Here is a 12,189-nt window from a genome sequence, read left to right as displayed (position 1 = left end):
TGTTAAGAATTCTTGTCATCTCCTTCCAATATATATTAACATAGCTTTATAACATCCAAGCCAACCTTATTTTATCTGTCCGTCACTTTCACTGTTTTCTTTGATTGTGGTTATTTAATAATTTTCTCAATTTTCTGTTATTGTATTAAAAATATACCACTTTCAAATTTTATGCAGTTATACATTTGCTAACTGTGCCTCCTACTTTGATGACACACTGTTCATGCCTTGGAATATAGAATATTTTGCCATCCAAGTGACTTTTTTTCCCTAAGAGATGAGACTGAAGTGTGTCATTTATTTTTCATAGCTTTGAGTGCATTTAGTTATGAATGAATGGTTGACCCCATCTTTAAGTGTCTGAGATTATCTTAACCAGTTTAGAATGTTAAACAGGTCAAAGCTCAGTCTGAAGATTTGTTTACTTCTAGTTAACAATTAAAGGATAAAAACTTACCGGAGTTTTAAAAATTACATGGTATAATATATTTCTAACAACCCTGACCATTAACCAGAATAATCTCTTATTGCTAACAGATGGTAATTTAAATTGCCACAATAATGTTGTCATTGTTTACCTATGTTTTGTTGGAAGCATGGATCAGCACAGAATAACTTACTATTGGTCTGACTGGCTCTGCAAAGGTCTGAATATTGCCACAGTTAAGAGTGCAATTTCGCCTAGAATACTGTGCCTATTTTTGAAGCACTGCAATCCATAAAGTACCATAATTATCTGGCTTATATTTCAGGTGTGTGTCACTAGCAAAGCTAACAAAAGTGGTGTAGACCCAAGAGCCAAACTACACCAGGATGAAAAAAACAGCCCTGGAAAGGGCACTGCTTGTTCGGGCTAGAAGTCACCCCTGCTGAGTTGGGCACCGCTCGCCCATGCTGAGTGGCTCTCGTCCCTGGCTGGACTGGCCCAAATGGGTTTGGCTGATCGATGATCATAAAAAATATTCATGTGGGAGAGCAGGCCACTGGCCCACTGGGAAATTCCCTAGTGACATAATGACCATTTTGCACTGTTAGGGGTAGTTTACTATGTGATCACTGGGTGAGTGTGAAGGACCTGAACAAGCAACCCCCAGGAAAAGAACAACAAGAACTCGTCACAAGTGGTAGTTAAAGGGTGCATTTTGTAATGCTCCAGAGCATGTTCTTTGAATCCTCACTCAATAGGTGTGCAGTATGTGTGGGGGGCGGGGGGCGGTTAACGTGTAGGTTGTAGCCAGTAACTGGAGGAAGCAGGAGCCACAGAACAGCACAAACCAAAAAACAGTCTCACACATTTAAATTATTTAATGTGTTAATTATAATTTTTTTGCTATTATCAAAAGAATCCAGTACCCAAGCATTTCTCAAGTATCTTGGTTCCTAGCATTCACTGGTGAAAACACTGGGAGCAAACAGCAAGATTATTCTTAGTAGAATTGGTAGAATTTGCATGCTTTTTTAAATTTTTGCTTAAGTAGGAGAGCTAGAGGCTTATTTTTAAAAACAAATGAAAGTTGTACATTTAAGGAAGGAGCATAAAATGTTGCCGGGATTTTTTGTGGCTGTGGTCCTGGGAATGTTGGGAATTAACCTCTTAAAATTAATTCTATACTCCCTTTCAGTCACCACTTACAAGACTTTATTCCTATGCCAGGGATGCTTTAGAAATGCATTATTATAATGTTTTGGGGCTGCCTTTTAAATATCTACCCACAAGACAAATACCAAATAAAACTGCCTCAAGTGCTTCAATAGAAGTACAAGGGCTCATTGGTTGTGAGTTCAACTCACGCTGTTGCTCTGTTTTAAGACCCACATGGGCAGGGTCAAACCTTCCATGCTGATACTGCCCCAGTGCCAATGAGTGTTGCCCATATAGTGGGAGTCCTTTACTGCTGGAACATCTGAAGAGTGCTAGCATAAAAGGATAGAATTCTGAAAGTGCGGGGGGGGGTGCATTTGAAAACATGTAGGACACATTGCATCAAGTCATTATAAAGAAAAGAGTTTGGTGTTGTCTTCTCCATGAAGTTCTAGTTTGACTACATGCAAGTAATTTTGTGTCTGGAATCATCACATCGTAATACTACTCATGGGATACTACTCTGTTGCTATTCTAAATAATTCCTATATTCTACAAATGATACACAGAAAGTGAAGGGGGAGTTCAAATCCATACCAATGGATGTTCAATGGTCAGTAAGTCTGTGCCATGTAAGTCAATAGTCATGAAATCTGTGTGATTGACAGCATTGTCAAATGTAAGTACCAAGAGTTGAGTTACACATTGTCTAGATCCTGCAATTTTAAAAAACAACAAAATTTAAGTTCTTTTTACTGAACTGAGTTGGGTGCTTAATGAAGTTGCCCGCTATAATGAGTAAACGAAAGCACCTTATCATGATTACCTTCCCACTGCTATTAAAAAAGTTTTTTTTTACTTAAGTGACTCATCTTCAGTTTGTGAAAAGGGTACCACACCCTACACAATGGCAAAAAGGGAGTTCCTAGAAATATAAGCAGAACAGATTTAAAAGGCAACATGATCTTAATACCTCTGTAACAAAATACTAAGACATTGTTCCTCCCCTGTGCAGCCAGATTAAAAAGTTCCAGCAACCCCTGAAAAAAGGAATCAAGTGTTCCTTTGTGTTCTAGATCAGGTTGAAGGATGGAACTTTCCAGGTCAAAGGGCACAGAACTATGCAAGATGCCTTACCACTAGGAATCCTGCCTAACCCCATCGCTCCAGTCTCAGATTTCCTAAAGCAATGCCCTGCAAGATTTCATGGAGTTGGAGGCGAGTTGTAGCAAAAATGAATATTTTGCCCATGTCTTCTCAACAAGTCTTCTCAAGGCAAGATGGAATAAAAAATAAGTTAAACTAATCTGAACAAGTTCGAACATATACAATAGATACTCAGAATAAGAAAAAATCTCCTTTCCTCCTTGCTGTGCTTTTCCTCTCACTTTAATTCTGCCACCTCCTGCTCTACCTCCACATGGCCACTTTCCCATCCCAGTCCCCTTTCTCCACACACCTCACCCACTACTCCATTATCATTGTTCTTCCCACCTCTTACAACAGCTCCTTCTTCCCCAATTTATCTCCTCCTCCTCAATTCCTTGGTTTTCCTTCCACTGCCCATTACCCTTCCCCCTCTTCCCTTTTTCCAGAGCTGTTCTCTGCAGCCCTCTATGTACTTCACTCTCACATCCCTTCCTATCACCACTTGCCTTTCCTACTCACTCCACAGCACCCGTTCCTTCCCTTCCCTACGCAAGCTCCCCCTCCCTTTAATCCTCACTTTCACATTCTGTATGTAGAACATCCACTTCATTCCTCCACACCTATTGCCTCCACTGCCACCCCATTGCACTTCTTTCTCCTCTATCCTTCCCAACTCCTCTGCCCTCCTTCCAGCTTATATTAGCCTCCCCCGCCACACACACACACACACTTTCACTTCCCTCTTTGCCAAACCCTACAGTCTGTGCAATCTTAGACTCCAAAGCATCATTCTCAAGTTCTGCCGTTGGCTGTCCACAGAGCAGTCTTGTTCCCTTGCTACCAAGGTCCAGTGCAGCTTCTGAAGTAGCTGGTGACTATTTAGTTGTCTGAGCAGAGCTCAGTAATTCTTCTAAGGGATCTTTTGCCCCAAAATGTGTCTGATTTTTTTTTTTACATTCCTAGAAGTAGTAGCCAACATACAGAAACTTCTTGCATTTTCATACAATCTCGCTCTACAGCTTTCATTATGTACACAGGTGTCAGGATTTCCATACCCTACTAAATAAAAGGCAATCCGTATTGGTAACGACTCACTTTTTATCCTTGCACAGGCGCATTGCCAATGACAGTGGCCTCAAGGCCACTGCAAAGTGCCCACTTGCCACCAGGAGGGGGCCCACCAAATCAGTTTTCTTGACCCTGTTGTATTTTTTCACACAGCAGGCATTGTTGCTAGTTAGATATAATGATGTCACTGGACTGCAGACAGCAGTGCACAACCTATGAGGCCATCTCCCAAGAAGTTGAAAGTCTAATCAGAGCCTGCTCTAATGCTCTAAAAGATATTAAACTCACTCCAATCCTATCTGGCTAAACATATTTCTTTGCAAAGGAAAGCTGAGTATGCATCCCAAGCTCAGTCCTGGAGAGACAGTCCTACAGGATTCAGGAGGGAGGACTAAGAACTTCATACTGCTCCAATTTACAGCTCCTCCTGAGATCTATCAGTCAGCTAGTCATTATAAATACAGTTGACACAGACACATTTGATTAACACTATGCCACATTTAAAATGTGGTGCTTAAGATCTCAAGAATCCAAACGTAAGTATGATGATGCTAAAAACAAATTCAGTATTTTAATTATGTTACTACAATTATTTAAGTATCTTTAGAATTAATATAGGTAAGTAATTACTTATACAACAAATATTTACCTTTTCTGGATACTGTGCAAAAGATGCTTCCAGTGCTAGACCTCCATTCTTCAAGCTACTGCCTAGTTCATCATTACTACAGAAATCTGAGCAATGGTTACAGTTCTATCAAGTGAGGAAATCCATGGTTTTAACGGGATGGAATCTGCACATTCTTTGACATGCTGTATCCAGCTGTTGCTTTATGTATAGTACTGTGATGAGCATATATTACTACAAGGTGCAGGCATGGATTATAACCAATGCATTATAAAGATGCTTTATGGTGTCATGTGACCTGCCCTCAGCATTACATTGTGATGCAAGCAGATGCATGAATCAGTTCATGTAATCAAGTATCTTTATACATCTGCAACAATACCAAGATATGCAGAGCCAGAATGAGCAGTTCAACATACCCCAGAACTTCACAGTACCACATAGAGGGTAAAGTTAATCGTGCATGTCAACTGAACATGCAAATCCTCTCTAAATACTGCAAAGCCTACTGTTTCTACAGCATCTGAACCAGGCCTGTAAGTAACCATGGCAACCAACTCAATTCTGAGGTCTCCTGTGCACAGTACATAGTCACATGGCAGCATTCATTGAAGCGGGTGGACATACATCTTTACTCATGCTAGCCAAGGGCCTATGTATTAACATTTATGATATCTAAGGGACAAATAAATTGTTCCAAGCCAAATTTTAGGTGCATCATAATATATGCAAAATGGTATTCAGGTATATTTAAGCCCATTAATGTTTAACCATATGAATTACACTGTCACCTATTAGCAATGTCAATACATCCCAGCACTAGGAAGGAAAAAGGCTATGCTTATTTTGCACTAGTACAGCAAGCCTAAACCCTTCACTTAGAATCCCCATTGACTGAATCCATCTACATGAATCCTTAACAATAAATACATTCTACATATATATCAGTGATGAGCAAACAATCCTCTGTTCAAATTGCAATTAGACTGCAAATTGTCACCAACACCCTTAAGTTGATATTGTTCTAAACTTTATTGCAAAGTTTTGTGTCCAAGGGATCTTGCCCTGCTTTCCATCTGGCCCCCCAAAAAGAAGGGGAGGAATTAATTTCCCCAGGTGCTGCTTGCCTGTTGGGGCATGCAGGGGAGACAAGAACAGCTTCACGGCTTGTCTTTTTAGTACTCCAGCCTTGCCCATTTTGCCATCTTGAATCCTGAAGTGGAATGTTTTATACAATGAACTGAAAACAGCTTGCTTATTCTCACACTGTTGCTTAGAAAGAGTAGGTTAATCCAGTAAATACTGAACATGTGCCAATGTAATGAATGTCACCAACTGTGCAGGTGCACAAGAAGCTCATACCCTCAAAACGTGGCCAATTTAAAATGACACATGACTTGTCTATGATGTCCCGGGAGCATATGCAGGCCCAACAACTGCAAGCTTACTGAAAATGTGCCAACAGCAGATATTTAGCCAAGCACCATTCTGAATGCCACAAACTGCAGACACAAAGCCAAAGCTCGTTTTAAACTGAATTGGATGGGGTATTGGCTTGAAACAAAATGGGCATTGTGAGAAGGGCAAATTCAGTTTTGCATTAGTACATATAACCCAATGGGCTTGGGCTCAGAGGATGCAGATGATTCCTTAATTTTATCTAAGATATCAACTGAATGAAATGCATGGCAGTAGTACAGATGTGCTGCATGCATGGTCAGGGAGGTAGAATGAACTGACTGCCCACTACCCAGTGCCTGTAGGGGAGTAATCAGGGGCCGCAGAAGTCTGTATGTCAAACTGAAAGCTCTGCAACAGATTTCACTCAGAATGCAGGTACAATTTTTAGTGCGGTGTAATTATTATACCTATTAAGCACACGTAGAAAACATCAGCACCAATCTTCAGAATGTAAATCACTTATCAGATCTGATCTCCTAATTAATGTGCACAGGTTGCTGATCTGCTTCTTTTCAGCATGACAGGCAAGCTTTGTAGCTAGCAAGGCTTGCTTTCATTATGACTATGGGAATATCCTGCAGAAATGTATCTGCTTTGGAGAAGGTTCACCCCAAATTCTCAGTTGTGAGCTACATCAGTCAGCTAAGGATGCATGCTGTTGCTGCTTCAGCAGGCTGCCAAGAAATGCGCCTGACCAAGAACACAAAAAGGAGGGAAAGTCTTCAACTAGTGAAGGGATCAGAGGCATTCTCAATGCTCCTCTATTTCAGCGCTGATACATACACACCAGATCCCTCCATGGAGGCAAACATTTGATAAAAACTCTCTATTTCTTTATGGAAAATGGACCTTTGAATACCTGTTGACAGAAATATTTTACCACAAAACCTATTTACTCTTCCATATCTCCAAAGTGAGGGCCAACCACAAGCTTTAGAAAGAAATCCAAAACCCAGTTAAGCCTTGTCCGCTTCCCTCCCCCTGCTCCACACATACTAAAAACTGTTCTATAACTGAGAAAACATTCCAGCACTATGCTGGCTGCCTGACCACCCAAGTATATGTCACAACACTTTCTTTCAGTATGCAAGGAGTTTGGAAAGTGAATGTTAGTCAAGTCACATTTTATTTATTATTAAAATCAAGTAGAAAATCAAGTAGACTCTTATAAATATTTCATTCCCCGCTCCTGAAAAAAGTGATGCTCCTCCATTATTTCAAAAGTCTTGGAATATTACTGTCATGAGTAGAGCTAACATCTCCCCTAATGTACTAGCTTTCCATATGCAGAGAAACACTTTAAAGAGTTATTTTTCCTCTAGCTTTAAAAGGCATAATCCAGGAAGGATTCTGCTATGTGATTAGTTAGCTCATGAAAACAGCAACCAAAAACAGTAGGTGAGCAGAAGTCTAAAGGGACAATTACTGAATAGCACTTGTATATTTTCTGCTGCATCATAACAAACAGGCCTGATAGCAATAAAAACAGTTGATGAACAAAGCCTGAATTACAACCAATGAGAAGGGCTGCAAATCCCTAATGGCTATGGACAGAGCACAAGTAACAAAGAAGTGGGAAACTCACTAAATATTAGTTTAACATTCTGCTCATTTGTAGAGAGCAACAGAATCTAAAATATTTCTCTGATTTACTGGACAACTACAATTGTTCAAACTTTTGTCACAAAGCAGCATTTCATGTCCTTGCATGACATGTTCCGTATGTATGATTTAACCAGATGTAGAATCTGATCCAGTATTAATCATGAAGCTAAAGTTCTTCAGACTAAGAGGCTGTCAGTGTATCAGGTCATGCTTCTTGAAGGAGGCCTACATACACACAGAAAATCTCACAGCAATCCATATCAGTGGTGAACAGTTTGTTCAGCACAGAGCACCATATGGATTACAGTACAAGTAGGAAGGTGGTTGCTAATTTGTCTATTTTAGCGGTGGGTTGTTTACATGATTTCCAACACAGCAGATGCCAAACTTCAGTTGGTAGACATGTTGATTTCACTCCACTGTATTCTTTGGCTGTAGAAGTGATCCTCAAATGCTGCATGGACTGGGAAACGGAACTTTGCCCTCTACAAGCATGCAGTTCTCAAGCATAGCATGGCATCCCTGAAGTACTGATTATATAATTAGTGGAAAGCAGGTCTCCAGGCTTCCCTCACAAACTAGGATCACATCAAAATATGGTTGACAGTTGGGGATGTTTAGCTGAAGAAGTTATGCACAACTGCCTCAGCTCTTAGCTGCTTCCACTAAACAAGTAACCAAGATTTAATGCGGAACCCAGGTGATAAAGGAAGAAAATCTCAGCACAGACACCGTGGCAACCAGGACGAGTTAAATGTTGGGACCTCATTCAAATGGGAACCACCACTTTCTATCTGTTTTTACCAAAACAACAGCTGCCATTCACTTCTATGAGGGAGGGAGGGAGGGTGATGGTAGCTAAGTACTATCAAGAGGAAGTAGGGGTTGGTGTCAGAAACTAAGCCATATACTATTTTTTAAAAATTTTTATTTTGGCTAATTTATACCCTGCCTTTCTCCACAATGAGGACCCAAAGAGGCTTACATCATTCTCCTCTCCTCCATTTCCCCCCCTCACAACAAACCCTGTGAGGTAGAACAGCAGGATTCCAGTGGCACCACAGAGATCAACAAGATTTTCACAGTGTAAGCATTCAATAGTCAAAGCTCCCGTCTTCAGATACAGAGAGGAGTGGAGGAGTCCTGACTCTCCTGAGCCTTATATCCCAGTCAGGAGGTGGATGGGGTGAGGTAAAGAAGGGAGTCAAATCCTGCTGTTCTTCTGCAGACCAACAAAACTACCCATGCAAAACTACTAGTGACTGGCCCAAGGTTACACAGTGAACTTCCATGACAAGAGTGGGAAATCAAAACTGGGTCACCCAGATCCTAGTCCATTGTTCTAGCCACTACACCACACTGGCTCTCAATTTACTATACCATTACTAAGCCAGTATACTTTGCACTAAACTTGGTGGCAACATCTGTTCACTATGCCAACATCATGCCTGGCCTCTGCAAACACAGATCCCATGACTGAAAGGGGAGGATACACTGGGCTTCTGGATATATCCCTGTCAAAGACCCCTGGAATTTGCACAACCTCCTTTTATACTATAAAAACTTTTTTAAAGTAGCAGCAGCAAAATAAGGATAAGCTGGATTTTACAAACTTCTAAAAAAGAAACCGATGAGCCACATGAAAGTATTGATAACTGGCTCCGCCTTGAGTTCCACTGGAGGTGTGATTATATTTATTTATTTATCTGTTTGTTAGATTTATATACCACCCTCCCCACAAGCAGGCTCGGGATGGATCACAATAACATGAAGAACAATAAATACAATAATAGATAAAACACAACAAGGATAAAATAAAGAATAAAACAGTATGAAACAAAACATAAGTCTGACAAGGACCTCCAAGATGCAGCAAACCAACAGCTTCAAACTCACAGTACTGCAGGCAAGTATGGGTGATCTGATCAAACAGCGAAAACAGAAGCAGACCAGGCAAGAGACCAGTGGGATAATTCGCCAGCTCCTCAACCACAATCATAGGCCTGGCGGAACATCTCCGTTTTACCGGCCTGGCAGAACTGTAGTAAGTCCTGCAGGGCCCAGATCTCAATTGGGAGAGTGTTCCACCAGGCCAGTGCCAGAGCTGAAAAGACTCTGGCCTTGGCTGAGGCCAGGCGAATATCCTTAGAGCCAGGGATCACCAGCAAACGTTGGTCTGCCAAGTGTAACACTCTCCAGGGAACATAAAGGGGAGAGACGGTCTCATAGATATGAAGGTCCACTGGAGTTTGATATGCAGACTGCCACTGTAGTATGGCTCCTTACTTCTGCCAGCGTAACAAACCCCAGCCCATGTGGGAAGAAACTATGACAACATTGACACGGGGGAAAGGCATACCGTAGGATCATCCAATATGGTCTGGGGCTCTCCGAGTTATTCTAGTGGCATCTCCCAGGTAATGGGAGAGAGGAGTCATACTCTAGAATAGGATTCATTTTCTACTTTAAATAGTAGACAAATTGCATAAAGATGTGCAATTTGGTTCAGTAATCCCTTTAAAACACCAAATTCCACTTGACTTGGTGAAATTTGGGATCACCAAACTGAAAAGGTAATACTAAATCAGATTCAGTATTCTCAAACGGAAGCTTACCAAATTAATTCAGTTTAATGGGGTAAACTTCACTAACCACGGCTGGCCTATTCCTTTGCCACTCCTTCTCCCTGATGGGAAGGGGGGAAAGGGAGAGGGAGTGAGGAAGAAAAGGGGGAGTGAGTGGCCAACCTTTGCAAGAGCTCTCTGTCTCTGGCTGATGAGATTCTCTAGAAGGAGAGTGCCTTTGTTAAACTTCCCTGAAAGGAGTTAAATAGGGAGGCTTGTCTGAGAGTGTGTGAGGTGTTTGGTCTGGCCTTTGAGATCAAGACACTGCCTGCCGGCTGCTAGCTCTTTCTGGCCTGCTTTGGAGTGGATTCTTGATCCTGCTACCCAGTGGATTCCTATCTGCTGCCTGCCCTGTGCCTGCTGAGGAAGAAGGGATACTGCTACACCCAGAGGGCTTCTGCCATCTGCCCAGTTTGAGAGTCACAGACTCGCTGGGTTTTTTCCTGTCTTAGGGGGAAAGGGGGTTAACCTGATGTCTGGGAGGGTTTCCCTGTTGTGGGTGTTTCCTTTTCATTAGCTGCTGTAAAGGTTTGATGGTTGTTCTTGCGGTAGGGGCTGTTTTCCCCTGTTATTGGGGTTTGGGGTGCTGTTATTTGGGGTGCTGCTTTCTTTATAGGAGTTTGGTTGGTGTTTTTTGCTGGGTTCTGTTTCCATTTGCATAGAAGTTTGGTTTGGTGTTCACTGTAAATTTTTGTTGGTTGTTCTTCTGGTGGGGGAGTATGTTAAGTGTTAATTTAAATTAACTAGTGGTGTTTGGTTATTCAGAGAGGGTTGTGAACTTTTAAACTTTTAAGAAGTATTTTAAAATAGGATAATTGTAGGTACAAGCATAATTTGTAGCTTTTAGGGACAAAGAGTTTCTTTCCTTTTAATACGCTTGCGTAGAAATTAAGAAGGGTTCAGGTGTGTTCTAGCCAAATTATTTAGATAAATAGACCGCCCATGGTGACATTTAACTAGGTTTTCCCTGCCCACCTTTCTCCCTTGGAGCCAGGCCAGGCCTATTAGAAATAGTTTTTGGGAGTTTGTCACAGGCTCACATGCAGAGACTGGGTTCAGGGGTAGTGCTTTATGCATGAAGAATAATTAAGCTGTTCCTTGCTACTTAGTGTAGATGTCACCTTCCATCTCCCACATATTTTTCTGGTAAAAACGCTTTGGAGACGGTGAAAAGATGATCGTCTAAATTATGTGCTGCTATGTTTCTTGTTTCTATATTTATATAGATGCGGTATTTTAAACTGTGGCATGTAGTATTTTATGTTTTTAATGGTAATAACGGTTTGAACTGTGTAATGTGTTTTAAGCCTTGTTGTGATCTGCCCTGAGCCCGCTGGTGTAGGGAGGGCAGAGTATAAATTGAAAAAATTAAATAAAATAGTGCCACATACCTAAATAAGCCCTTTTAAAAGAGATTTGCATGTCCATCTCCAGGTTTAGACCACAACCACTAGCAAGTTTTCAGAGTAGGGGTAAGTAAGTTTTTTAAAACCCTGATTTTTAGGTAGGTGCTTTGGTTGGGTTGGTATTGGTAATTAAACTGTTTAATAAGGATAGTTAGTGTAGATTACAGGCTGCAGAAAATGAGTGAAAGGAGACCAGAGAGGGACCCTGGAGGAAAGGAGAGGGCTAAGATCAGAGAGGTCAAGAAGAAGGGGAGGTCTCTGGCTCTTCCCTCACTTGTGCAGAGGAGGCTCACCCCAACACAGCTGCCACTCACCAGCCTGGCTTCTGGTGACAGCGAGAGAGTTCGCACAGCCCTCTTCATTGAAGCAGCTGCAGGAACACCACCTCTACAGGTGCCTGAGGCAGGAGCTGGCACTAGGCAGGGGCCTGTTGCTGAGACTCTCCAACTCTAGCTGTTCAGACCTAGCAGCAGGAGAAGGGGGAGCAGCATGAAGTATCTTTTGGGGTGGGCTTTCTGAGTTTTCTGTCACCTGAGCTCACCCCAAGGACCTGGAGGATGTTGGAGGAACTGGCAGAAGGCCCCACCATCGGTGAGCTTTCCCCAGTTTCTTCTGAGTTCAGCAGCATGCCTTTCAGGCTGAGGCAGGAGGAGAAGATGAAGCAGA

General features: G+C 41.8%; 1 protein-coding gene across 2 annotated transcripts in view; it reads right to left on the bottom strand.

Annotated features, from left to right (window-relative positions):
* Window positions 1–12,189, bottom strand: part of PPP1R14C (protein phosphatase 1 regulatory inhibitor subunit 14C) — a 76,652-nt gene that overhangs the window by 44,640 nt on the left and 19,823 nt on the right. The window lies entirely within an intron of this gene.

This window comes from Eublepharis macularius, chromosome 1, assembly GCF_028583425.1.
Source record: "Eublepharis macularius isolate TG4126 chromosome 1, MPM_Emac_v1.0, whole genome shotgun sequence".
Classification (NCBI taxonomy): Eukaryota; Metazoa; Chordata; class Lepidosauria; order Squamata; family Eublepharidae; genus Eublepharis; species Eublepharis macularius.
Note: the sequence above shows the minus strand (reverse complement) of the source record. Positions and strands in the feature narration are given on the sequence as shown.